This window comes from Mustela nigripes, chromosome 8 (assembly GCF_022355385.1).
Source record: "Mustela nigripes isolate SB6536 chromosome 8, MUSNIG.SB6536, whole genome shotgun sequence".
Classification (NCBI taxonomy): Eukaryota; Metazoa; Chordata; class Mammalia; order Carnivora; family Mustelidae; genus Mustela; species Mustela nigripes.
Window position 1 is genome coordinate 88,018,609 of NC_081564.1, and position 25,868 is coordinate 88,044,476.

At 49.9% G+C, this 25,868-nt stretch overlaps 1 protein-coding gene and 1 long non-coding RNA gene across 2 annotated transcripts in view; both read left to right on the top strand.

Moving 5' to 3' along the window:
• TSHZ1 (teashirt zinc finger homeobox 1) overlaps positions 1-25,868 on the top strand; it is a 74,362-nt gene that overhangs the window by 9,971 nt on the left and 38,523 nt on the right. The window lies entirely within an intron of this gene.
• LOC132023997 (uncharacterized) lies at positions 3,292-5,692 on the top strand. Its single transcript, XR_009406128.1, has 3 exons — positions 3,292-3,942; positions 4,117-4,179; positions 5,462-5,692. It is a non-coding gene; the product is annotated as an uncharacterized LOC132023997 (long non-coding RNA).

The following is a 25,868-nucleotide window of genomic DNA, read 5'->3' on the forward strand; positions in this document are numbered from 1 at the left end:
CCTGGCCGTGGGTGCCATTGCTACAACACGGCTTTAAAATATATGGATTTAAAACTCAAGTATCGTGACTAATATTTATTTCAAGTACAGAACGTGTCACAGCAGTGGGGCATCCTATTATTAATGCAGTAAACTGTGTAATACTCTCTAAGAGCCTGCCCTGCTCCAGTTCTGAGCTACATGAAAATAACAGTAAAACATGTCTGTTTTTTCCTGCTAAGCTTTATTGTTACCTGGGAAGGTACTGGCATCCAGAAAAGCCAAATACAGACAAATAATGTGACCATAAACAATACCTTAGCATTACTATGCCGTGCAGAAATCTCTTCAAACCCCCACCGCCACCCTGGGCTATATGTATATATGTGCGTGCATGTCCATATCCATCTCTGCATCTGTCTAACTACCTATTTGTCTATAAATACTCTTTTAATTTTAAAATTGAAGGGAACCGCTCCAACTCCAGAAGGTAATTGGAAATAAGCAATCTAATGAGTATTCTAAGTCGGCCAGGAAGTAATTCCAATTGTGGGTCCTCAGTGAATGGTATAGAAAACACTAATAATATTAATGAAAACAGGACATTGGGGGGTCTTCAAAAAAGGAGGTGCACAGAGGTCTGGATTCGCGCACCGGTGTGGACGGAGATGGAGCGACCTCGCCGAGTGTCATTTTCTGCCCCAGCAAACTTTTCCTCACCTCATTCAGCAGGCATTGAACTTGGATTGCTTGTCAATTTCAAATCAGTCATTAGCACTAATTTTAGGAGGAGGGAGCACGATGGACCTCATCCCCGGGCGGGTTGGAAAACGCATGGAGGTGGTTTTGAAAGCATGTTTTTACCCACTTTTTGGGAACTGGGAAAAATAAGTGTCTCAGAAGCTCTGGGGGAAGACCCAACTTGGAACTGGTGGGTCACAAAAGAGCCTTGTCTCCTTCTGATCCCAACCCTTTCTGTGCAGCTTCCAGTGAACTCCCCGGGGCGCGGCGGAGCGGGGGGGGGGGGCAGGGTGCTGGATCCCACCCTCCTGCTGCTTCAAGTTCATTGCTGTGACACCCACCATACCGAGCCCGTGGAGAGGCCCAAGGGCCTGGCTTTGGCTCCCTTCTTCCCTCTCCCCCTCTCGCTCGTTCTGAGTTACCTAAGGGGAGATGCTGAGCGGCTGCTGTAGGTGAGCTCCCTTTAAAGGAGTCCTCAGATGCCCCACTCACCCCCTAATTTTTGCGGCAAGAAATCCAACTCCAGTAGGTGCTTCGTACATGGTAACCGGATCCCGAGGTTCTCAGGCAGTTTTCTGAAAGTGGGAGCTTGTTGTGGTGTTTGGCTAAATTTCTGGGAGTAGCTGGCTGAAGGCATTAGCCTGCTGAGAGGCTGGCTTATTCCCAAGGGGCTTCTGCAAATTAATCACCCTGTGAGCTAAATTTGTTTATAGACGTATTTGGAATGGAAGAGATCGCATGGGACACATCGTCTCCATTTGCTCCGTGGGGCACCTGCTCAGGGTACCACAAAGCCAGCTCCTCTGTGTCCTCTGAGCGATTCAGGACCTGACACCTCGTGATGGTAGTAAGGGTGATGACAAAGATAATAATACACCGATGCCTCCGTCTTTCCTTCTGGGATTCAGGGTACTCAGGTCTCTCTCAACCAGAGTTGAGTTGGTGCAAGGGATTTGGGGGTGCGTGGAGATTAGACATAAATTCATGTGTCTGTTTCTACAGCAATTGCTTCTTAAAAATAATTTAGTAGTTAATACAAAAGCAGTAGATGGGTTTTATGTGCTTGTATAGGGAAGATTTTTTTTTCCAGTTTCACACATGTTCAGTTTTAATGGGTAATAATTACATCTTTGTGTTTTGATGTCGAAGGCTGGTTATGAGGTCTCATTCTGCAGACAGTCTCCTTGTTGGCTTGCTGGGAACTGCTGATTTCAGAGAGAGAGGGCTGCAGGCTGGGAGTCCTCTTGGTTTCAAGACGAGTTAATACTTCAGTGGGTCCTCAGTTCCCTGTCTGCGGACGTGAGTGCTTCCCCAGCCTTCTCCTCCAGGCCCTGGAGTCCAACACACAGATGGGATTGTGGTTGGATCGGTGTGTGTGTGTGTGTGTGTGTGTGTGTGTGTGTGTGTGTGTAAGATGGATTCCTAAGGAAAAAAAAAAAAAAAAGGAAGAAAGAAAGAAAACAACCCCTCGCCACTGACCTGGCCGCCCAGCCGGCCCTGTTTGCAGGCATCCCCTCCCCAGCGCCTGGCTCCAGTGTGCGGCTTGTGGCCCTGATTGTGGAGCACTTGCCCTGTCTGTGTTGGGAAGGCAGTAAAAATGAGCACTAATCAATCTTTCGGAGAGAAGCAATGGGCATGCGGAGGCCGCTATCCTGTGACTAAACACACCCCTTTTATGGAGTGTTGCCACTAATAAAGGCAGCTTATTACGGAGGCAGAGACCAAAGCTTGGATGAGGTCAACCCTGACTGACAGTCATCAGTCATTCTTAATGATACTTTTTCCCGTGCTTTCTAAGGGATTCTGAGCAGAGTGCAAATCATTCGGGGTCATTCATAGTTCATGTACCCACAGATGGCAAAGGTTTTGAAAGACTTCGGTTTAAACTTGTTAAAAAAAAAAAAAAAAAAGAAAAGATCCTACTTTTTTTTTTTTAAAGGAAGGGAAATACCCCAAAACAAAACATAGATTTTTTCTTATTGGAACGTTTTCATGTTCTTTCAACCTAATAGATGTTTTACACACTACAGTGCTTGTGCATTATTAAAAGAGACATAAATTTATGTTTTATGACGTCTGTCTTCTTTAATTATTACCTTTGATGTCTATTGGTGACTAAAGAGAGCTTAACAGGATTTCTGTCTCTTCTTAAATTTCGTGTCGTGAAACCCAGCGAGTCCCTGACACATGTGTGTTCCTCACCTTCAGGATTATTTTATAAATCCCTTTCTGATGAGCGGAAGTGTCAAATCAAGGACAGGTCATAAAGTAAAAGTATAAACCTTTTAAAGAGGGACCTTGGTAATATATAAACATTCTGCACACTATCTGAATTTTTTATGGACTAAAGAAAAATTATATTTCAGCTGGAGGAAGGGAGAAGTTTAAACATCAGCCTGTGTTTTAATGTATGATTCCCACCCCCAATGCCCACCGCCCCCCCCCCAGCTCTTATTTACAGCCATGGAGGAAACCAGTGGCTTTAGGGGCTATTTTAAACATTTGACTTGATTCGGAGCCTGCCTGTTGGTTGTACATGTTTAAATCCAGAAGGTTGACTTGGAATAGATTGTCCTCTATGGGGGAAACCTGCGGGGTGGGACAGAGGCCTGGGCCTTTGTTCTTTCCCAGATTTTTTCCCTTCCATCCTCAAACCCTAGTTTCCTTGTTTGTAAAAGAAGGGTTTAGCTTATTGGAGGATCCTGAAAGCATTACTGCTCCGCCACCCCACCATATGCCTGAACCCCACCTCGTCTCGTCGACCCCTGAGCTGGAGGAAGTAGTTGTCTTGAAGCAACAGCTGTCCTCTTTTGTTAAAAAAAAAAAAAAAAAGCTGGTTGTGTTCGGAGAATTTGCGTTTGGTAAAACTTGAGTGCCTTTTTACATACAAAATTGGAAGTAAGCTGAAATCAACAACTTCTGGGCCCTTCTGCCATTCTCATGTCAAGGCATATGGAAATATGTCACTGCACATAAGACCCAGAAATTGCACCAGGTGGAAGTATTGGGTGCAGATGTGTCTGATGGCAGTGTGCTGGGCTTCGGAAATGCTTCCTGGGTTCACTTCCTCTTAATCACACAAGAGTGGACTGGAAATGTGGCTGTAGCTTTTTAACAAGAAATGGCTTCCTTGCCTTTGTTCAGGAAATACGGGGTATTTTGAATTGAATTCGGCAGACATATCTTGAATATCCCCTGTGTGCAAGCAAGGCATGGCTCTAGGTGAGTAAAACCATGGCGCTCTCTGGGATGCTGGAGATGTGGCTTCCCACACTTACTTGTCTGCATGTCCAACGAGACTTTCCTGACTGAGTGGGTCTATTACCTACATATTAGTGTGCCCTGTGACCTCAGTGTGTCCTTTAAACATCTGGGATGGCCTTACAATCTCAACAGGTCTTCTGGACACAAGGAATGAAGATCCCACAGCTGCGGACCATCTCGCAGATCCTGTTCTTGGTAGGGCAGGGTCTTCCCTAGGTGCGGGATGCTTTGAGGGGTGGAGCCTTGTGTGCACGGGCAGAGGGGTTAACTGGGGACTCCATGGGGGGGGGTTCACTTCATGGTATCATGAAGAACAGGGACACCTCCAAGCTGGAACAGGTTTTTGTTTTTTTGTTTCATTTTTTATTTTTCTGGAGTTTTGTTTTTCGTTTTTTTTTTTTTTGTTGTTGTTGTTTGTTTGTTTTTGGCATTTATGTTTAGAACTCAGCCGAACAAGAGCCACTTGATGGAGAGGAAGGTTTGCACTTCACTCTGCGTGAATGTCAAATGTCAATTCGTTTGGTAAAATGTGAGGCTTAAATGATAATCTGTGGTAAACAATTGGTTTGGGAATAAATGCTAGCTCTGGGAAAATCTGCAGGGATTTGATTTAAAAGATGTAACTCAGTAGTGTGGGGGGGAGGGAGGGGAAGTGGGGGGGAATCAAAACTAGCAACATATTTTCAAGGCAAAGTAATATACATAAGGGTCAAGGTTGGTTTGTAGTATACACATGCCTTGGATGTTCAGAGGGAGTTAAGTCCTGATAGGGAAGAAAGTATTTGGATGGAGCTGTTACATTTAATTTTCCTTGTGCAGTCAGTAGATACTCTGTCTCCAAGGAATGGGTCTTTCCCTCTTTCCTACTCACCCTCCCTGCCCGCCCCGCCCCCCCACCCGTTTTTCTAGAACCTTCCATCCCTCCCCATTGGTGAGCCCACTGAGTCTTTGATTCCGTCCTGATTGCCCTCTGGAAGACATCTATCAGACACTGTCTTATCTGTTTGTAAGGCAGCTCAGGCCCCAGATTTAAGTCATGGGTTCTGGCTACAAGTTAGAGTGTGATTAATAATTGACTAATGTAGCTTTTATTTATCACGGGCTAGCACATTTCGCCATTACTGAGTTAATTTATGTTAAGTGTAAGCTGTCGTTCAATCTGTTTTTCAACTTTTTTTTTTTTTTTTTTTTTTAATCCTAAGTCTATCTTTCACTTTTTGAGAAACAAAATCCTTATACAGGGCACAGGCTCACTCGGTGCCAAAAAGTTGATTTCCTTTTCACTGGAGCCATACATCACCAGCCCTCCCAGCTGCACTGTCAGGCTGTGACAGAATGACATGTGTCATTTATCAAAGGGGCCAGGCTGGGCCTTGGGAAACGCTGCCGACAAAGCCTGAGAGAGTTCATTTCGCAGTCTCTCCTACCCTCTGTGAGCCCCTTGCCAGGAAAGCCTGTGATGTTTCTGTCTTCACAGCATTACTGTAAGTCCTTCAACCTTCACGGAGTTAACCCTCCCCACCTCGGCGGGCAGCAGCGGCTGCCCCTTCCCGCCAGAGCCACTCTGAGACCCCAGCGAGCGTCTGTTCCCGCCCGGGACCCCCCCTCGAGTCACCAAGTCCCCGCACCCCACAGAGTGCGTCTGCCTTGCTCTGCCCACTTCCTACAGCTCTAAGAATTCAAGCTCCAAGTCTCCCTCCGTGAGACAAGGTCAGAGACAGAAAGAACAGGGATAGAGTTTCCCTTCTGTCCTCCCCAGCAGAAGTTCGGTCTTCTATTTATTTTAGGGCCTGCCTAGTAAGTGTTTTCCTCTGGGCTACTTTTGAAACCACCTACTAAAGCCCCACAGATGTTTCTTCTCTGTTACTTAGAACCCGTAATCCCCTTCCTGCCCTTAGGAAGACAGTGATGAGGTTTGGGTCTTGTACTTACTCAAAGGACATGTATGTATGTATAATATATACATCCTATGTATTAGATATGTATTTTTTTAGGAGGCAAAGAAAAGGCTGCCCTCACCCCCAGATTGTTTACTTTTGCAGTGAGTCCCCAAACTACCAGAAAGGAACCAAAAGTGAAAAGGGAAAAAAAGATGCACCAGAGGCGAGTGTACAGTGTTAAAATATAAAAGCGTTTGGTTAAAATATTTCTTCACCCTGGAAGGGAAGACTTTTGCATTTTAATCATGTGTGAGAATGTGAGAAAAGTTGCTGGTCCTCCCATCCCTAGCCCTTTGTACTCTGTGTAGTCCTCGGTACTGAAGCTATTTACGGCTTCAGATATCATTTAAAGAGATATCTAAGCAGACTGTTGCCTCAGCCAGGAACTTTCCAGAAAGAAGTCCTATAAATTAGCCATTGCTCAGGAGTGGCTGTTTCCTAGGCAGAGCTGGCCCTTCATTTGTCTACATAAGGCTAATTTATTTTTGCAGCCAGATGTGAGCTGACAGCCATCACTCAGAGCTTCCTTCCCCCACTGTCATGAGGTCGGGAAAACAGTCACGTTTCCCATTTTACAGAATCCCCATCAACATTATTGAAGATGGATGTATCTTTAAAGCAAAGATTGATTGTGGATATCGGAGTTATGGTGCCATTTATCATGGTGAATATTATTTAGACTTGGGTTGTACAAGGCTGTAACTTGAGACCCAGCCAGGGGAGGGACAATCTGGAAACGCGAATCCATGAACTTTAATGGATGGATGCTTTTTTCAAAGCTCAACTCACTATAGTGTGATTTACTTTTCTTACCGAAGGGAAACAAGCATTCCGGTTTTAAAGGGACAGCATCTCCCGACTGTCCTGTTTGGTGGGCCCCCGGCCCCCACACTGAGGACAGTCGGGGTGTGGGCAGAGTCGCTCTGGAGTGTGATGGCACAGCCCGTGGCCGTGCAGACGGTGCTTAAAGACCAGTTTCCAGATCCGCCTTATCCATTAGGACCCTGATGATATTAGAGAGTGAGATGCGCCCCACAGCTTGCCGTCATCGGGGACACGGTAAAGGGTGTGTCTGACGCCAGCTCCCTCTCCTAAGGGCTGCAGAGAGCAGCCTGTTCTGTGTAAGAGGGAACGAACCTGGACCTCTTCCTCGTCGGGAGCATGAAGCTTCGGCGAGAACGCCTGGTTATCTCCAAATGCCTCAAGGTAGAAGCATATGCAGGAGAGGTGGTCCCGCCGACCTAATTAATCCCAGTCTTTCTCGTTTTGCTTCAATATGGCATCATTATGGACGTTCGTTCAGCTGGGAGTTCGGAGGAGCTTACTGAGCGGGATCCGTGCATCGGACGGTGAACCTTCCAACGACGGGTTGTCAGAGCTCAGTTCTTAGAACACCGGAGAGCTGCACGTGCGGGCGAGTTGGTTCTTCCTGCTCAGGGCGGGGACCCCGGGAGTGCACCCGTGATTGCACATGCCCAGGGACGATGTCCATCCTTCTTCTCTGCTGGGTTCCGAGTCCTTCCCTGGGCTGACACCTGGGTCTGCAGACCCAGCTCCCTGGGTCGCGGCTCTTGGATCCTTCCCTCGTTTTCTTTGTGGCTAATGTTTCCTCCTTCCATTTCAGGGTTTTGGGCTCATGGAACAGAGAGGGGAGCTCCTACCAAGGAGTGGCGTGGGGGCTTGGCTGGAGCCGGGCCGAGCAGCGGCTGGGTAGCCCCCTGCCGTCCCAGTGCTGGCCAGACTCATGGGGCCCTGACACCGGCTGGTCCCCGTGACGCCGGGGCACGTGGACCTGCGCAGGGCTGCCACCACTGGCTCCAGAGCACCACGTGCCACAGCAGCTATGATGCCGCTTGTGACTTGGAATGTATGCTCTCCTTGCCCCCTTTGGGCTTTTAAATATAGACAGTTCCTCGCAATTGTGCAGCCTCCAGAACAAAGAGTAATTCTTTCTTCCTTAGCGTTGGAAACTTCTGAGGGTCAGGAGGGTGCGCTGTCTGCTGGGGCGAATGTTACCCGCCACATGATAGGTCCGCGAGACCGTGAGTCTCTGTGCATGAAGCTGCTCCCTGCTGTGTCTGTGTCACAGGTCCAGGGGACACTAAGCTCCTTGTGGGCAGGGCTGCGTGATCCTCCTGTCCCCGGAGCCTCGCACCATGCTCTGTTCATGTCTGTCCGGTGGCTGAGCGACCCACGACAGAAGCTGGCTCGCAGCAGGAGAGCTGAGTGGGGGTTCAGAAAGGAATCGGGGGGGCCTCTTCTATTGAAAATCGCTACCCCACGTCTGGTCAGAGGATGGTTCTCTTGGAAGCAGCTGTCCTTACATCCTTCTAACTCTGATACAGCCTTCACAGAAGAAACTTGGAGTCCACTGGAGCAAAGCAAGGGATCAAGGGAGTTGCAGAGGACTGCCGGGCCCTGCTGGTGACTGCTCGGTGAAATGGGGGCAGTGAAACGAGACCCGGAGAATCGGGGGTTCCTTTCCTGACCGCCCCTCTCCAGGGAGACTCGCTGCGGCTCTGCTGATGGAGCTTTCAAAGGACGTGGGCCGAGATCTCCTATCAGTCTTACCAGGGTGGACAGGTCTGTGTTTATTTGCAAGTTAAAAGCACATTCTTGGCCTTTTAGGAACATATGCAATGTCTGCAAACAGGAAGTAGTCCGTCACATTCGTATGAATCATGGCGTCCGTAATGTGGGCCGAGGTCAAGTCATCGCACTAAATATATTGTAGGCAGTGTGAACGCAGGGGGGCCGCGGCCGCGTCAGCGAGGCGGGACACGGGGTCCTGGCGAGAGTGGCCGGGCAGAGTGGTGCCACCGCAGGCCTGGGCGCCCAGGAAGACAGCAGAACTTCTGCAGCCACAACTGTGCATCCGTAAGGAGGCCAAATTTATCACGGCACATTATGGAGTGCAGCAAATGTCATGAAAACCATTGTTTTTTAATTTTTTTCTTGGAGCATTTGAATGAGGTGATTTATGGTAGTTATCCATCGTAAGGGCCATCCGTCAGGTTTTAGTTGCTAGGCAATCAAAGCAGCAGCTGTTTGCTTTGAATCAAGCTGAAAAGTTGTCAGTCACCACACGCAGGTATGACCTTAGTGGTTGAAAACATCATGTGTGCAAAATTAAAGAGACGTCGTCTCTCTTCCCAGATTCCCCTGACTGCCCTGTCATTTGTTGGTGTAGCACGAGCCCTTCCTGGCTCCTACAAGGAAGAAAAAAAAAAAAAAAAAAAGAACAAAGGAGTGGATGGAAAATTCCTGGACTGGAAACTCGAAAATACCCTTTAAACACTGTGTTTCCCCCCTTCTGTGTTTGTACAACACTTACTCAAGTGCACGCCAACGGGATGGGAGGTGGAACCATGATTTGTAAGATTTCATTCAGCTGGTTACACACGCGCGCGCACGCACACATACACACACAGAGTTCACTGGTGGCGGGGAACCAAATCCCAGCAGTTCCCAGCATGTGGCCCCGTTCGAGGCCAGTCTGATAGCGTTTTCGGGCTGATGTGGGTGCCATGAGGTGAGATGCTGTTTCTGTCCTGTTGGTGGGGCCTTGGCGGGCTGGGGGTGGAGGACTGCTGGGGGCGTCACTCCATGGTGTCCCTGGGTCCCTCCACAGTGCCCTCAGCTGCCCAGCTGCAAGTGGACGCCCAGCCTCTGCCCATCACCGGGCACCTTTGCCTGTCATCCAGATGTCTGCTCCTGCCTGGCCCTCGTATCATCTGGGGCCATGTGCCTGGCGCTTCTCCAGCACGGGGCTTCTCCTGGATCCTGGCTTTTCCGTCGGTAACCCTGGAGCATCTTGAGTCTCTCTGAGGATGCTTCCGCTGACACCGAGAGACCATTTCTCGCTCTCAGTAGCTTGCGAGCGCCTGTGTAAACTGAGTTACCTGCCTGTACCCTGTAATTTTAGATACTCACAGGACTTTAAAACTTAGTCCTAGTAAGGAAAATAAATGTATAGTCAAACCCATTTTTAGTAACGGAAGCTAGATTTCCATTATTTGTGAACCTTCCACACGGGAACTTTTCCTTTGTTTCTCAGGTAGCTTTATGATGTAAGCACAGAGGTAATTTTTTATCAATGAAGCCAAATTTGGGGGATCCGTGCATCATAGGGTAGAATCTTCCTTACTCGGACTCCCCTGGGTGGCTTCTATGTGCTTGGTTTTGCTGGTAGATATTTAGCCCGTGTGGCTGTAAGAGGTTTAGCATGTGTTTTGGAAAGTTAAAATAAGTTGAATTTGAGAATTAGGTTTGCGTTACTCAACTTGTCATCAGTTATCTTGTTTTCATCTGTTCATTCGGCCAGTGTTTCTGAGGGTCCAGAACATTCCTTCTGGTAGATGGTTGTGCACATTGGAGAGGTAACTCGACTTAGGTTTCTCATGTACCGGGTCTGCAGTGGACTCCAGGGAAACTGTGAGGGGAGCCCTCACATGCCGGACAGTGGACAGGGAGGGACACGGGAGCCCCCACTACCCTTTACTTGGACTCCTTGAGGCTAGACACATTCTGGAATTCAGAATTTCTCAGATTTTGGAAAGGAAATTCAGTGTGTGTGTTGAATATTTGCATCCTCAGCTTAAAGAAACATGGATTTTTCTGTAGTGAACTGTGTGATTATTCGCACAGCCTTGGGTGAGTAAGCTTTAAACACGCTCACATCTGTTCAGCTCAGGTTCTGGTGGACCCAGATGAGGTTAGATTTGCTGTCACCAAGTCAAGAACCTGTGTTGAGTTCTCAGACCTATTCGGATCTTGGAAGGAGTCACGGGTCTGTGTGAGCTCACGAACCCATGTTCCCAGGCTGCCCCTCTAGGCCCTGCACCTGCCTTGGCCAGTCCCCAGCCTTAGCAGTTGTGAAATTTGGAGCCGGCCTCGTAGCTTACCGTGTTGCAGGAATTCTGTCTGCAGTTTTTCCTCCCACGCCCACACAGAAAAGTGATGTCCGTTACACCTGCAGCCTCCCCAGCCCTACCTGCTTATCTGTTTAAAACTTTGAACTACAGAAACGTATTTTACTTTCAGTGTGTTCTTTCCTCGCTTTGGGGGGCGGGGAGTCTGGAATTCGTAGTAGAGCACGGTTCATTTAGGAAGAAGGAGCGGGACACTTCCCTCAACAAGGCTGCGGCGTCCACGCGGATCTCCGTGGCGAACACACAGCATTCGGAGCACAGTCCTGGGCCAGTCGCTCCAGCTCCGTGAAAAACACGCCACGGTGCCGCCCATTCGGGCTGTTGGCTCGGGGAGCCAGCATTGGCCTGCGGGAGTCCACACATGTCGGCGTCGCTCCTTGTTTTTCCAGGGGTTACAGGTGGAGAGGGAGTCTGCCGGCCGCACTGGCAGCAGAACCCTGCGGTCACTCTCGGGGTCTCGGAGCTAAAGGAACCGCTTACGCAAACTTCCTTTCTGAGGGGGTCATGGTGGGCCCGCTCCCGTTCTTCCCCTAGAGAAGCTGTTTCATCCTCTGGCTTTGCGAGGAGGCTTGGAGCACTGTGTGTGGAGCACCTGTGCCCCGGCTCCCCACCTACCATGAGGTTCACTGGCTGGTAAGACTTTCTCTGTGCTCGGATGGGAGGATGGATTAATTGATCTTTAAAATACTTTTAAAAACCCAACCTTGGAAGCACTGAGTGTGGGCTTCTCTGGGCACGTAGGTATATCCATTTTGTGGTGGTGCTGGTGGTTCTCGGAGCTCTTTGAAAGGCAAGGCTACACCTGGGCTCTGCTCGCTTTCATGTTCCATGGGATATCATGGAGAAGCTGCTATTTTTAGAAGGGCCCTGTCTACACAGATGGAAGCTGAAACATGTCCTATAAATCTGGGGGATCTCCCATGTGCCAGGCAGCTGAATCGTGAAGAAATGGTGGCCGGCCGTGGGTCTGGCCGGGGACAACCAGAGCCAGACTTGCCTTTACTGGATATTTGAAATGACAGTCGCTGCTTCCCGGCACACCTTCTTCCTCTGGCTGCCCCGGCCCCTCTTCTCAGCCACTTTTTCCCCATCCTTGACTCTGTCCATTTCTGTCTCTCCCCTACCTCTCCCCTCCCCGCCGATTGTAACACTACAGCTGTTCTTGTCACGTTTGTGCGCAGTTTAGGAGTTATTTTGCAGTGTCTTGAGCTCTTCAGAGGACAAGTGCTCCAAAATCTAATAATTCATAATAAATATAGTTCCGGACGATGGAGTAGGGGGATGCGTCGGGAGTAATGACCACTCTGCCGGGGCTGTTGGGCAGTTATTGGAAAGGTTTTTTCCCATTACATCTTGTATTTTTTGTATTATGGTTGGTAATTGGTAGTTGGTTGGTTACCAACTCAAATTAAGAAAATGCTGTGTGGTTCTGGATGTTTCCGTTAACTTTTCTGTTAAGTATGATGGATTTATGCACACACATGTCTATAAACTTAGTTCAAGGGTATCGGGAAAAAGGGTTCTTTTTTCCCCCTCCTCATGTTTACTGTTCTTAAAACACTCAAGGAACAAATTGTTTCTGTGATATTTTAGGTGGTTTTTAAAATACATTTTAGATATTGTGTTGGCTGCTCTACCTTTGATTTCATATTAAAGGCAAATGGCCTCCTGCCCCCGCAGTCCGGTCTCTGTAGGTCGTTAGTGCGCCACACCTGCCCATGGACATGTTTGATGTGCAGTCACTCGTGTGACCAAAAATGAGCCTCAGTGGGCCCTTGGGCATACAACAAGCTGCCTTAAATCCTTCTTGGAATAAGGTGGGGGGGGGGTAAATGAGAAATAAATATTGACCTTAAATGTATAGTTATCTTGGCTTCTTGACACGTGGGCTCTCTCTGGAACTTTCTGCAGGGGACCCTGGTTGTGCCTTGACACTACTGAGTTAAGAACACCAGAGCGGCTTTAGACTCAAGCCCAAAACAGTGGGCTCGGGTTCCCTCAGAGAGCATACGTCTTTTCCTCCAATGTCAGATTTCTCAGCGGAAAGTCGGGACCGTCCTAACTGGCACGAATTTCTGTCTCCTGGAGTTCATTTGCTCATTTGTACAATTGTTCATTCATTGGCTTATTTACCCAATAAATACTTACTTTGAGTACCTGCTTGTTTCCAGAGGGGTCTAGGGGAAAGAAAAATAACTAAGAAGGTCCTTGAGGTAATGGATCTCACGGTATAGTGACTATTTTGAAAACTAAAGTGGTTATCAATATTAACTTTATATAAAATATCTTATTATGCATCCCGTGCATGTAAAAATTTCATTGAGTAATGAAATAAATGTTATCAGGATTGAATATGGGAAACAAAAAATCCATTTTCCTATTTGTCTCGGCTGTCTTGTCTTCTCTCCTTCCGCGTAATTCAACCGTGATCTGCGGCGTGCCGTGGCCGTGGGCAGTAGAACAGCTTCTCGGCTTCCTGCAGGGTCTGCTCTGATGCCTTGGGTCTCCAGGCAGGAAGACCAGTGTCCGTGCTCTGGTGTGGACGCTGGTCATATTCTCTTCTGAGGCCACTCTTTGACACTTGTATCAACATCCTTCTCTAGAAATTCTATGCACTATATAGCATGTATATGTTAAGTCCTAGGAGTGCTGGTCACCACCCAGTGGTCCTGAAGGTCACCACCCAGTGGTCATGAAGGTCAACAGTCAGTGGTCCTGCTGGTCACTCTAGTGGTCACCACACAGGGCCCTGCTGGTGTTCTAGGGGCACTGGTGTATTTCAGACCTTTCCCATCTGAGGGGTGTGTGGCACTCATGTGTTCTTCCCTGTGACCCTTCCTGGAGTCACTAAGGTCAGTAGGTAGGCTGGGTTCTCTGGGCAGACCCAGTTCTAGCCGATTGTCATCTCTACAACATGCTGCTCCATAGTTGTGTCCTCCTCATGCTTCTTACCGGGGAAGGGATACAGCCAATGGGAGGGCGGAAAGCCTGCTGTCGTGCTGTGCGTCCTTCCTAGCAGAAAGCCCAAAGTTGTATTTGAGCCTGAAACATTAGGTCGTAAAAAAACATATTTATGGGACAAAAGTAATTATTTGGTTATAAATCATGAAGTCCAGCCTTCTTCTCAGTGAACTTTTGCGAATGGCGAAATCTGATGATAAGTATAGTAACGACCGTTGTCTCTGTAATTAAGCTTCATGGGGATACAGGTTTGTTCATGCTGTGCGCGCAGTACTTGGGACGGTGCCTGGGAGGTAGTCGGTGCTCGGGAACTGGGTGAGAGCCTGGGTTTCCTCGATTCCTGTGTGCGTATATTCTGTACGTTAATTTCTGTGTGTCCTTACTCCCGTCTCTTAGACAGAGTGAAGCTCTTGAAGTGGAGGTTCTGTGGATGGGTGGCCTCGACTGTCGTAAGGCCAAGTAGAAAAAGGGAAGTACAGTCTTCTAAGTTAAGCCCGGGTCGGTCCGATTCCTTGACCTCCGAAGCTATCCACGTGTTGCTTGCTAGTGTTTGCCGTGCACCGTGCAGAGTCTGTCTGTGGTAGTTGGCGTGTGGGGAATGGCACCCCGGATGCCCGGCCATCCCTGGTCCTTCTGCTACCCCGGTGCTGCGGTGTCTTCAGCGGACCAGAGGACCCCGGCATCTGTCCTCCTTGGAAAGCCGCGGGTCCGGGAGGCTCCTGCCCCACACTCGTGAGTTTTCCTGTCGCTGTCGTGCTTCCCACATGAAATAGGAACAAAAACCCCTCGCATGTGTGTACACATACATGTGTACGTGTGTATATATGTGCCCACATGCTGCTCTGTTTTGGTTTCTCCAGTGGCTGCCATGTCACTTTGCCGGAGAGACCAGATGACACCCGTTACGTCAAGCTCCAAAGGTTAGGGATGTTTTTAGAAATATTCCTCATTTCTAAATGACTCATCCTGTGTCTCACTTATTAATTTATCTGAAGCCTTCTCGAACAATTTTCTACTTTGTTCTTTACTCCTCCACACTCTGGGCCGGTTGGCTAGGACTTGGCCGTCCTGTGTGGCGCGGGGGAGGGGACAGCAGATACTGGCCACGAGGACGTGGCCTGTGTGGAAGCGTTCGGTGGCTCCAGCGTGCCCGGGACTGGGTTCTCCCGGAAATCCTACGGATGCCGAACACAGCCGCCGCGCACCATCACACTCTGCCGGCCGGGGACAGGCGCCCAGCGGGTCGCTCCCCCTGCGGTGCGTGTGGGAGACATCGGGAGCGCGGAGATTTCTAAGAATTGCCAAAGTGGATCATTAAATCACAGTGTGCTGGGGAGGGGGGAGCCTACAGGGAGAGAGTTTGGTTTGTTCCGTGTGTGGGCTGGTCTGTTCTGGGGGAGCCTGAGGGAGAAGGACTTCGGGAAGGCAGGAACCGGCTCTGAACCTGCATGGGCCTCTGTAGAGGCTGAGTCAGAGACTCCACTTGAACAGGGAGGCTGCGTGGATGAGGCCCGTTCCTGGGGGAGCAGTCAGGGTTGTGGTGGTTTTTTTTTTTTTTTTTTTTTTTTGAGGGGAGGCCTCTTAAGAAAAGAAAGTACTAAATCATAAACACACACTTAGGTGTGAGGGTGGCTAGTACAAGAAAGGAAATCCCAATAAACAACGAGTCCTGTAAACCTGAACAGCCTGGCAAAATCCAGAACAATAGCATATTTTTATGAATTAGTTCCTGACCTAGCTGTGTTTCTGCGTGTTCTTTGCAGATGGATAATCCGGTCATTCCTCCAGAATGGGTCATGGGGGGGGGCTCTTTTATTTCTGATGGGTGGGGTCTGTGAGACCTGTGGCCCGCTGCCAGCGCAGCTTTCCCTTTATCGAATTGAGAGCAGGCTGCAGGGCCCGGCCAGGCCTCTTCAGTGGGAGGCGTGGTGGCCGGGGATGAGGGTTCCCCGGCCCCAGGGGGAGTGTCCTCTGTTTGCAAAGGGTCAGAGGCCAAGGAGAGGGCGAGCACCAGCAAGGGCTTCAGGGGCGTCATATGAACCCCCAGCTTAGGGCCTGTCTCAAAAGATAATGGTCTGAATCAAGTGAATAGTTGATATTTCCATATACTGTTTTATTTATTTATTATTTTTATTTTTTGATTAAAATTTCAAGGGAGCCTCAAAGCTCAGCTCCTTTTGAACTCTTGAAAGAAACTTTTTTTTTTTTTTAAGATTTCATTTATTTATTTGACAGAGAGAGATCACAAGTAGGCAGAGAGGCAGGCAGAGAGAGAAGGAAGCAGGCTCCCCGCTGAGCAGAGAGCCCGATGCGGGACTCGATCCCAGGACTCTGAGATCATGACCTGAGCCGAAGGCAGCGGCTTAACCCACTGAGCCACCCAGGCGCCCTGAAAGAAACTTTTTTTTTTTGGCATTCCCTGACAAGTGTGGCCGTGTGGTGATTTCATCATAGAAGAATATGGACACCTTGACCGGGAGCTTATTGTGTAAAGAAGCGCACATTGTTATGTGAGATCTACGTCATCTCATCGTCACGGAATTACAGGATAATTCTGAAAATAGTAAGATCATGAAAATAGCTTTTTATAAAAATTCTAATTTGCGTGATTAAATTTTCATTTTAAACTGCCAACTCTAAGAAAGTTCTCACTCTCTTGAACGTATTTTCTTGAGAATAAAATCTCAGTTCCTTTTTTTTCCTTTTGTTTAAATAGATGCTACCTGTCTTCCTCCCTGCCTGGGATATGTATAGTTCAGTTAGAAGGCTCACAAGCATGGACTTTGAGGAAAACGCTCCCTGCACAGCAGGGGAATAGCCTGGCATCACTTTTCCCAGTTTTGAGGAAACCCCATGTTTCTGGAGCGCTGTGTGTCTGGGGCGGGTGTGGCCGTGGCTCGCTGCCCTGCTAGGCCCTGCATTGCTGATGTAGGGACATCACGGGGTCCGAGGGCCTGATGCCCCTGCTCAAGCCCCTTGGTACAGCTGACCTTTTGAAAATAATCTGTACACCGTTGATCTGAGGAAGTAGGAAGATCCTTGGAGAATGTGGCATCTAGAAAAGTAAATTGTGTTACCAGGAAACCTGAACTTTCATGCTGCTGTCTTCAGTAGGGGTCTCTGAAAACAGTGCCTGCTCCTTTTTCTCTTGTTTACGGTTTCAGGCACATCACTTCCCCCCAGAAAATGGTAACTCTGCAAATTTCAAGGGCAATGACTTGGCTTTTAAAGGGAGAGACAGTGCTACCTTTTACCTTTTTTCTTTTTTTTCTGGTGCCAAGTTTGGGATTTGTATGAGATATTTGGAGAATTTGTGTAAGTTCCAGTGTCCCAGTGTTCTGAGAAACTTTGTGGTTTACTGTCAGGACCTGAATGCAGAACCCTGAACTGGGCGTCCTGCTCCTGGAGCTACACTAAGTCCTTGCTGGGAGTATCACGCCAGGCCCCCTGCACACGAGCGTTCTCTCCCCTAGCCTTGGCCTCGAACCACAGGTTCCTGTTTGAAAGAAGACGCAACCCCATGGCCGCCTGCCCTGAGGGGAGCCTCCTGTGGGCTAACCTGGCCTGGCCAATGTGGCACCCAGCATCATGTCTGGGGACAGTGGTCCCCAGCTGCTCGGGCCTCGCCGGGCCCTAGTGCTCTCTCTTCTTCCCCGTCGTAAGTTGCTTCAACAAAAGGATCTCATCCCACAATTTTGTAACCATCACAAAACACAAACCTACTCAATTTTGATCTTCGGAGTCACTCAATAATTTTTAACAGCCAGTCAAACCTGCTATTTAGATTAATGCATTCAGAAGAGTGGCTCATTTACTGCCTGTTTTCTGATTTGAAGCGAGTGTTTTGATGTAGGAAGACAGCGCTCGAGGGACGCCTGCTCCGGGACCCGTGCCCGTGAGGCAGGACGCGCCCGCGCTGGCGGTAGCTTCTCCTGTGGGCCGTTCCACTGGCAGTTTCCCCCTCCCGTCGGCCCACTGGTATTTGCTGAGTGCTTCCGGTTTCAGATGCCAGCATCAGTAGTGAGCGCATCACATTCTCCATGGACGTGCGTCACCTGTCCGGGATGCGGCTTGAGTGTTCCACAGCCTTTGGATACCGGCGTCCTGGAGGGGGTGGTGGGTGGTCTGTCTCAACAGCCCTGCGATGCTTCTGGGACTGAGAAGAGCTGGGCTCCGTCCCCCTCCCTCCCCTGGTACGAGCTTGCAGCCCAGGGTGTGCTGGCCAAGGCCTGGCTCTCCTGCCCCGCCGGCCGGCCACTTACTTTGCTGAGTGGGGACGAGGGTGGGATGTCTGCCCCTTCTCTCTCTCCCCTCGCCCCCAGCTCAGGGGCTGTGGGGCTGTGGGCTCGCAGGTGGACAACCCCTAGATGTTAAGGACACACATTTCCCCGGGTAACTGGGCAACTGGACGTCGATTCCCTTTGCCTGTGATTCCCGCACTGCTTTGATTTCTTCCTTGTGCCGTGAAGCTCATAACAAACAAGTAAAAATTCAACCCTGAGGGAATTTAATAGTTAAGCCAGTTCATTCTCTCACTGTTCCGGAGGCTAGAAGTCAGAAATGAAGGGGTCAGCAGGCTCTGCTCCTTCTGAAGGCTCGGGAGAATCCTTCCTCGTCTCCTTCAGCTTTCGAGAGTTCCCAGCAATCCTGAGTGAACGCTGGCTTCTGGTGGTGTCCCTCCCATCTGCCCCCTTTGTCACTTGGCCTCCTCTTCTGTGTGTCCATCTGCTTTGTGCCTGTGTGTTCTCTCGCCTGGTTGTAAGTCACCAATCACTGGATTTAGGACCCGTCCCCATCGGGTGACTTCAGTGCAGCTTAACCAGTTATATCTACAAAGACTCTGTTTCCAAGTAAAGTCACAGTGTGAGTTTCCAGGAAGCCATGAATTTTGGGGGACCCTATTCAACCCACCATAGGAGAAAATCATGCCTTCTCATTTGCAGAACAGCTTTTCCTGATGGTTGGAGGTAGAGATACAGCCTCCCGCGAGTCATACATGGGCTCAACGTGCCTTGTAAGTATTAAGATATTGATAACCAGTATCTTGATTGTTGATCAGGAAAGACTGGCGCTGCCATCTTGGCTGCTCGGTGCTGTGCGTGTGGCCATTGCTAGTCTCACAATGATAGGAAGGAATGGACCCGTCTTCATGGACTTGTGCTGGAAGGGTAGGTGTTTACCGATCAGCTGTGAGGAGCCTACCACGAGACCATCTGGGAGGGGGATACTAACAAAGGGTCCTCAAAGAGCTCATCGGCAAGAAAGTTGCAATACTGTGATTCATTGAAACATCTTGAAACAAATTGAGGCCAGTAAGGAGTGGAGCATTAGTCATGTGGAGTGTGTTTCCATGACATTTGATGACTGAATAGCAAACTATTCCTCCCACTTGATTTGGGTTACAGTGCATCATCCTCAGTCCGGAGGGCAGCTGCCGTGGGCCGCACCCGGTGGGGGCAACATACAGTGTGTCAGGGGCACCATACCGTGCGATGCTGTCGCGCAGAGGGTCCGGCATCTAAAAAGCAGGTGCGGCAGAGTGGCCCTTGTTAGTTTGGGTGGGGAAGGGGTACAGGCAGCTCAGCAGTGAGCGGCCTCTTAAAAGGGAAGGTGGGGCAGACGCGTGGAGCCCACGGCTGCTGGGCTTCCCGGCAGCCCCCAGCTCCTGCCTGAGGTAGATCTGTCCCTCACACGGGTGGGTCTCACCCTTTCCCTTCCCAGGGGTGTCCCCCTTCTACGATGAGGGGCCTCCCCAGCAACTATGAGCCACTTCTGCAGTGGTTCCCGCTGCCCACTCTGGTGGGCCCGCCTGGGGATGCCCTTGTGGACAGGCATGGGGGCCTGGCTTGTGAGGACTGGCGGTCCTGGGTGCGGTCTTGGTGGACCCCTCTCCTTGGTGTTCTGAGGATGGTGCTGGTCCAAGGTCCACTCAGCGATAACATAGGCCTTACCGGCCCCCACGCTGCCTCTTGCCGCACTTGCGCACGGCCCTTGGATCAGGTGACCTTTGGCTGTGTTTGTGGCTGTGAGTCGTGGCAGCATTTGCGGTGATGTGTGTCAGCAGGTTCGGTAAGAAGAGCTGAGCGGTGTTCAGATTGAAGAGAATGACAAACATGGTGGAGTTTCACTTACAACAGAAATCACCAGGAACCGGTCCTAAATTAGCCCAGGAGTCCCAAAAGATGTTGTTGTGGTGGTTGTTTTCCAATGCATTTGCTGTGGACACAGTTCTTTGAGTTAATTTGGATGGTTTTGTCTTTTCTTAAAATCATGGGTAGGGCCTTTGTGTGGGCCCTTCAGGCAGGACACAGCATAGGGTCCTGGATGTAGCCGGGCTGATGGGAAAGAGAGGGCCAGGGCCAGACCTTTCAACACCCACACAGCCTGGGAACCAGAGCATGAAAAAGAAGTCATAATAAAACAAGACACGTTTCTGAGCAGTAGGGAGATACTACAGGAGCTATGAGGCTCTACATGGGGAAGGCGGCGAGCAGCAGAAGCCGTCGAGACGCGGGGAGGAGCACGCAGCCGAGGCAGACGGCTGGCTCCCCCACGCACACTGCATCCGGGCTGGCCGGCTGCCTTGGGCGGCCCCCACTCTGGGTGCGAACATCCGGTGCTCGAGGCACCATTGGGAGCCACGAGGTGCGCTTGTGAGCCTGATGGGGCTCCTCGGTTGACCACTGAAGGACGGGCCGGACACCGGCTTTCTCCAGCAGAGCACGTGTCCTTCAGCGTGCTGTGGCCGTGGAGGTCTTCTTCTCTCTCTGGCCGCTGTGCTTGGCCAGTCTCCGGCCTGTTTCCGTCCTTTCCCGTTTTTCCTGGTGAAGGATGAGGTCCCATGCTCAGGTGGCCTTGCTACGATATTGCCTTCAGACCGGGGTTCCCCTGAGTCTCACTTTTATGACTTGGAGACAGTGGACACTAGTTACAAAAGGAGGTCTTAGCTTAGTAGGGGTTGGTGAAGGTAGCTGCACAGGCAAAGATTATTCGACCTCATTCTTTTCCAAGATTAATAATCCAGCCCGGGATATGGGGAAGCCCTCTTGGTCTCCATCTCCCATCCTCTGTCTCTCTGTCTGTCTGTCTCTCTTTGTTCCCCATGCCGTGTGTGTGTGTGTGTGTGTGTGTGTGTGTGTGTGTGTGTCTGCTAACACCATAGGAGAGAATTCTTTTAAAAGTTAATGAAGGAGTTGCGGTGGAAGCCTATTAGATTTTCCTTCCATTAAATGCCTGCTACAGACTTTTAATGGATGTTTTTAACTAGGCATTGTTATCAAAAGGACTATTGCACAAATTAAAACCAGGCCTACAATCTGTGAAGAGAAACTGGATTTACTTTGTGCCTTTAGGTAAAGCAGAGAGGAGCTGGAGGAGGTGAATCCCACGTTGGTGTTTGGAGACGTTGGGTTCAGGAAGACAGCTGGTAGTACCTAGAGCCACGGAGATCATAAAACCCTTGGCGGGGGTCATTCTTTGTAAAGTGAAGGCATTAACAGGAACTCTGGATTTTTAGGGGTATGTGAATGTTAATTTTAAGCTCTTATATTGATATTTAAAATACATTCTTAGCTTTTATGGGACTGCACTGTGCTTTCTGTGTTTAGGTGTGTGAAGCTGTACTAAGAAGGGAAGATTTTCAGCCTCCCTGATCTAGACCTGAACTGTCTTCTTACCATAATCCTAAGTACACAGACTTGCTAGAACCCCTGGATTTTTGGTTCCTCATTTTATTCTGATTTATTTGGTCTCGGGGTGTCTCCCCATTTGGCCCTATACAGTCTGTTTACTGAAACTACAGAATTTGTGTTTCAAGGTTGGGAAATTCTTGTCTTATCCGGGGACATACCAGAGGACAGCTCCTTATTGGAAAGAGACTCTCATTCACGTTCTGGCACAAATTCTTCATAAGCACGGTGCTCAGCAAACGATGCCAGGTTCTATAACGTGCCCACCGTGGGTACCGTAACAGAGAAAGTTATGTTTTCTTATACTCAGCATCCTGATTATTCTGAATGTTACATCTCAGCTAGCCTTTGTCTCTGATTTCTGTTAAGATGGTTTTTGGAAACAAAATCCGTGTCCAACGGATTTTGCATCCCCCTCCCACAGCCCCCTGAATGTGTGTGCACGTCCTGTCCGTTGCCCCCGCTAGTGGGGCATCCTTACCTTGTAAGTATCCCTCCAAGATGGGTGTTTCGAATTCTACTGCCCTTAAACCAGATGTATTGAGGAGACAGTCCAACACAGAGCACTTGTCAGTTGGGCATTTCCTGCGAAAGACTGGATCCAGTCCTCGGGCAGGAAGTCGGCTGAGAGGCACGCACTGTGCAGGGCTGTCTTGCTGCCTGTGACAATGTGAGTTATGTGCGGATGTCACCTGGCCAAGGGAGTAGAAGTTCTGTGGCTTTTTGGGGTGTCGCTCCTCATCCCAGGGACATGGGGGTGATGTTGGGAGTCCCAGACCTCTGTTCAGATCCTATTGAGGCATCTGTGGTGCTGGCACACAGACCTGGATGCATGTGCGTGTGTGTGTGCACGTGTGTGTGTGTAAGAGAGAGAGGGGTAAGGCCCTTCATCAGGTCCGTCGAGATGTGCCCCAATGCAGAGCTGTCCGTCACTCAGCTGCTTGTGAGCTCAGAACACACAGTGAGTGCTGCTGAAGTCTCTGGGAGTAGATTTAATTTTATGAGCTGTATTATCCAAGAATACTAAGCCATTTAGATCATGTCCGAGTCACAGGGTTTAGAAGAGGTGATGCCTTTGATTCTTTACATGTGTTGGGGGGAGAGGGAATTAAAAACCCGTGGCCTTTTTTTTTTTTCTTTTAGACACAAAACTAGTTTAATTGAAAGAATAATTTGATCTGCTGCTGCTACAGCAGAAGAGCTTGAGATGTGGCAAATTTTCTCTCCTTTCCTCCCAACTCAAGAATTTAATGCTAGCAGGTGAAGTTCTGAAGGCTGCTATCAAGTACACAGAGACAATAACTGTCTTCAAAGCAGAATTTTGTCAATATTTTTTGCTGTAGGCCGAAGAGCGTTCACAGTAATGGAGGACTGAAGCCGGCTGGGAGAGGCTGCGGCGAGCGGAGGACCGCAGGATTTATTCCAAGTTGGAGCCCGCAGTAATTTGGCGGTATATATGGCTTCTTCATAATCTTGGCTCCGGCACTGGAGGCGCCCCGACACAATGTCGTCTTCCGGAAGTGCCTTTGGGGGGGAGGTGATGCGCCACGCGGGGCCGGTGAGCGGGCAGCCTCTCCTCGGATGGTCCCATCAGCCCCCCGCCTGCCCCCTGCCTCCACCAGATGCTGCGTTCGCTGACAGCTGAAGCTCACCGCCCAGGTGCCAGACGTGGGCCGGGCCGTGGCCGTGACCTTGTGTTTGCAGCCGGGCGGTGCCGCTTGCCGCCTCTCATCCACAGGCTGCCCGGGCTGCGTGTCTCCTCCCGGCCGGCCGAGTCGCCGTGCCCCTGCCGCCCCTGCCTCTCGAGATGCCAGGCTTTCGTAGGACGTTGGTAGAATAGCAGACTGCACACGCCACAAGATCTAATGGCCTTTATGACTGAAAACAGATGTGAGGTCCGGCACGGATGGCCTTGCCTCCTGAGTCACCTTACTTTGAAAAGAACCATCCCCCGCAGTTTCAGCGTGGAGAGCATCTTTCCCCTCGGGGGGTCGGGGCGACTGGGGTGCCTGCCTCGTTAGGGCTCTCCTGGGAAAGCAGTTTGCTGCTACAGAGGTGACGCCACTTTTGTACTTTTGCTAATATTCTCCGTATTTCGTGAAATTGGGGGAACAGTAGAGTTGACACATGCCTACGAAACTACGGCTTTGTCCTTCTTCTGAAGTGTGAAAAATAGGGGCGAGTTTATCATTAAATGGACTTGTAGCTGTGCTCGTTTGAAATGTTTGGACTTGACCATTTTTTTAAAAACTTCCTGTTCATTTTAATGGAAAACAGGGATAGCCGCGGATTTTATTTATTCCGAGAGCCTCGGTGCTGGCAAAGTGAAAGTAAACCCCCGACTTCCGGCTGCATTTCAAACCCAGAAAAACAGAACTGTGTTTTCTAAGATAGACAGATAAGGGCTGTAGTGAAATGCCTTTTGTGGGGGGGAGAAATTTAAACAACAGAAACCACGTAGACCTGTTTTTCTGAGGATTAGCTACAAAAAATATACGCAAGCTTACAAAAACGTCTCTAGCCCTGAAACACACGCATCCACCCCCCACCAGACAGGACGTCCGTCATGGTCACGGACAGCGTCCAGATCGTGGCTCATCGCTGGACTGGCACCTTTCATGACTACATTCTCGTTCAAGGGTCAGATGCTTACTTGGGGTCCAACTTAGTACTTCTGCTGGCCCTTAATGAAGACTCTTTCCCTTCAGAAATACCATGGCATGAAGATTCCTGTGGGTTGTGATGGCCGTGTTTTCAACCCCGCTTACTCTAGGAAGTCCTGGATCTGGGCCCACATATTTCCTTGATGTTCATCTTCATGTGTGTATCTCAGGCATCAATCTGGGATTGTTAAATTCCCCTGATCATTACGTGTGATTCAAAGATTATTTATCATGATGAGGTAGAGTAAGTAATGATGAACTCAGATACATAGAGACGAAAAGTATCAGTTTATTTCTGTGAATGCACTTGACAGTTAACAGGCCTATATTAATGGAGGCTTGAAGTAAAAGAAAATAGAAAAACTACAAATTCTAAAACATGTATTTTTTTTTCTCATCTAGAGTCGATTTTCTATAGGAAGCTACTGTTCCAATTAAATATGACATATTTACTTGCCTGATTGTGTTTTTCCTGCTTGTAATACAGTCAGATGGTCTAGTGTGTCCGGCTTCACAAACTGCGATCACGTGATTATGCTCTGTAAGGTCTGCATTCCTTGCCGAGTCTTGTGTGACGGAGCTGGGCATTTCTCTGTAGACCATTAAGAAGTAACAGCAGAAGCAAAGGTTCAGAAATCTGGTGTGTCCAGCAGCAGGTGAGGTCACCCACCAGTGGGCTTAAGGACAAGACCTTTTTGTTTCGGAGGATGCGCACGTGGTTTCTGTCCCGAGAGAACCATCTCCACCTCTGCAGCTTGTTAAGCGAGAGGGCCCGGGGAGCGCTCGTTAGGAGGCCCGTGGCTGGCCCCTGTTTGTAGGCAGAGCTAGAACAGACAGTGCTGCTCCCCAGGGACCTGCCTGCACCCCACTGGCTCTGCTGCCCTCCTTGCTTCTCTGTTCACAGCCTCTTTGAGGGTGAAACTTTGGAGGCTTTTTGGCACCTGCTGTTCCCCAGGCTCCAGACCGCCTGCGTCTCCAGGTTCTGGCTGTGCTGTCTTTGCACATGTCTCTGCAGCGGGCACAGCCCCACACCCCCAAATTTGCTTGGTCCCTTCCTGCTGGGAAGCTGCTCGAGTACCCCTCTCCGAGCGGTCTTACCTGCAGCTCTTGCCACGGTGATCCTGGTAGAACACCGTCGTAGAAAAGGTCGAGAATCCCGAGTTTTTTGTGACAACCCCGTTGTGGGTCCTTGGGGAGTTCATGTGTCCTGCCCAGGCCCCAGTTTCTCCACCTCTGAGGTGAGGGGCCGGGGCTGGCAGCGGGCTCTGCTCTGTCCTGCGCCTCCGCCCATCGGCGAGCAATCCCACACTTTGCTTTCACACTGCGTTCTCGTGGGGCCCCTGCCCAGCCCGAGTGCCTGGAGGAACTTTCCTGCGCCGAGTGCCGGCCACTCGAGGAATCTTTCCTTCCAGTGCTGTTGCCAGTGCACCCCCACCTCTGTCCCCCGAGTGTGGCCGTGTTGCTCTGTGTCTCCATAAGGGCAGCTTGAGCTTGGAGCCGCCTTCCCTTTGCCTCCGCCCCCCAGCGTGACACCCACCGCGGGAGACCCGAGTCGGCCTCCGGTGAGTGAACGAGCGGACGGACGGACAGCCAGCGAGGGACGGATCATCCAGTCTTACCAGGTCTTCTGCCAAGACCCCCTTCTTGGAAGCTGACAGAACAGCCCCCCAGCGGGAGGGCCCGCAGAGCTCGGGTCTCCGT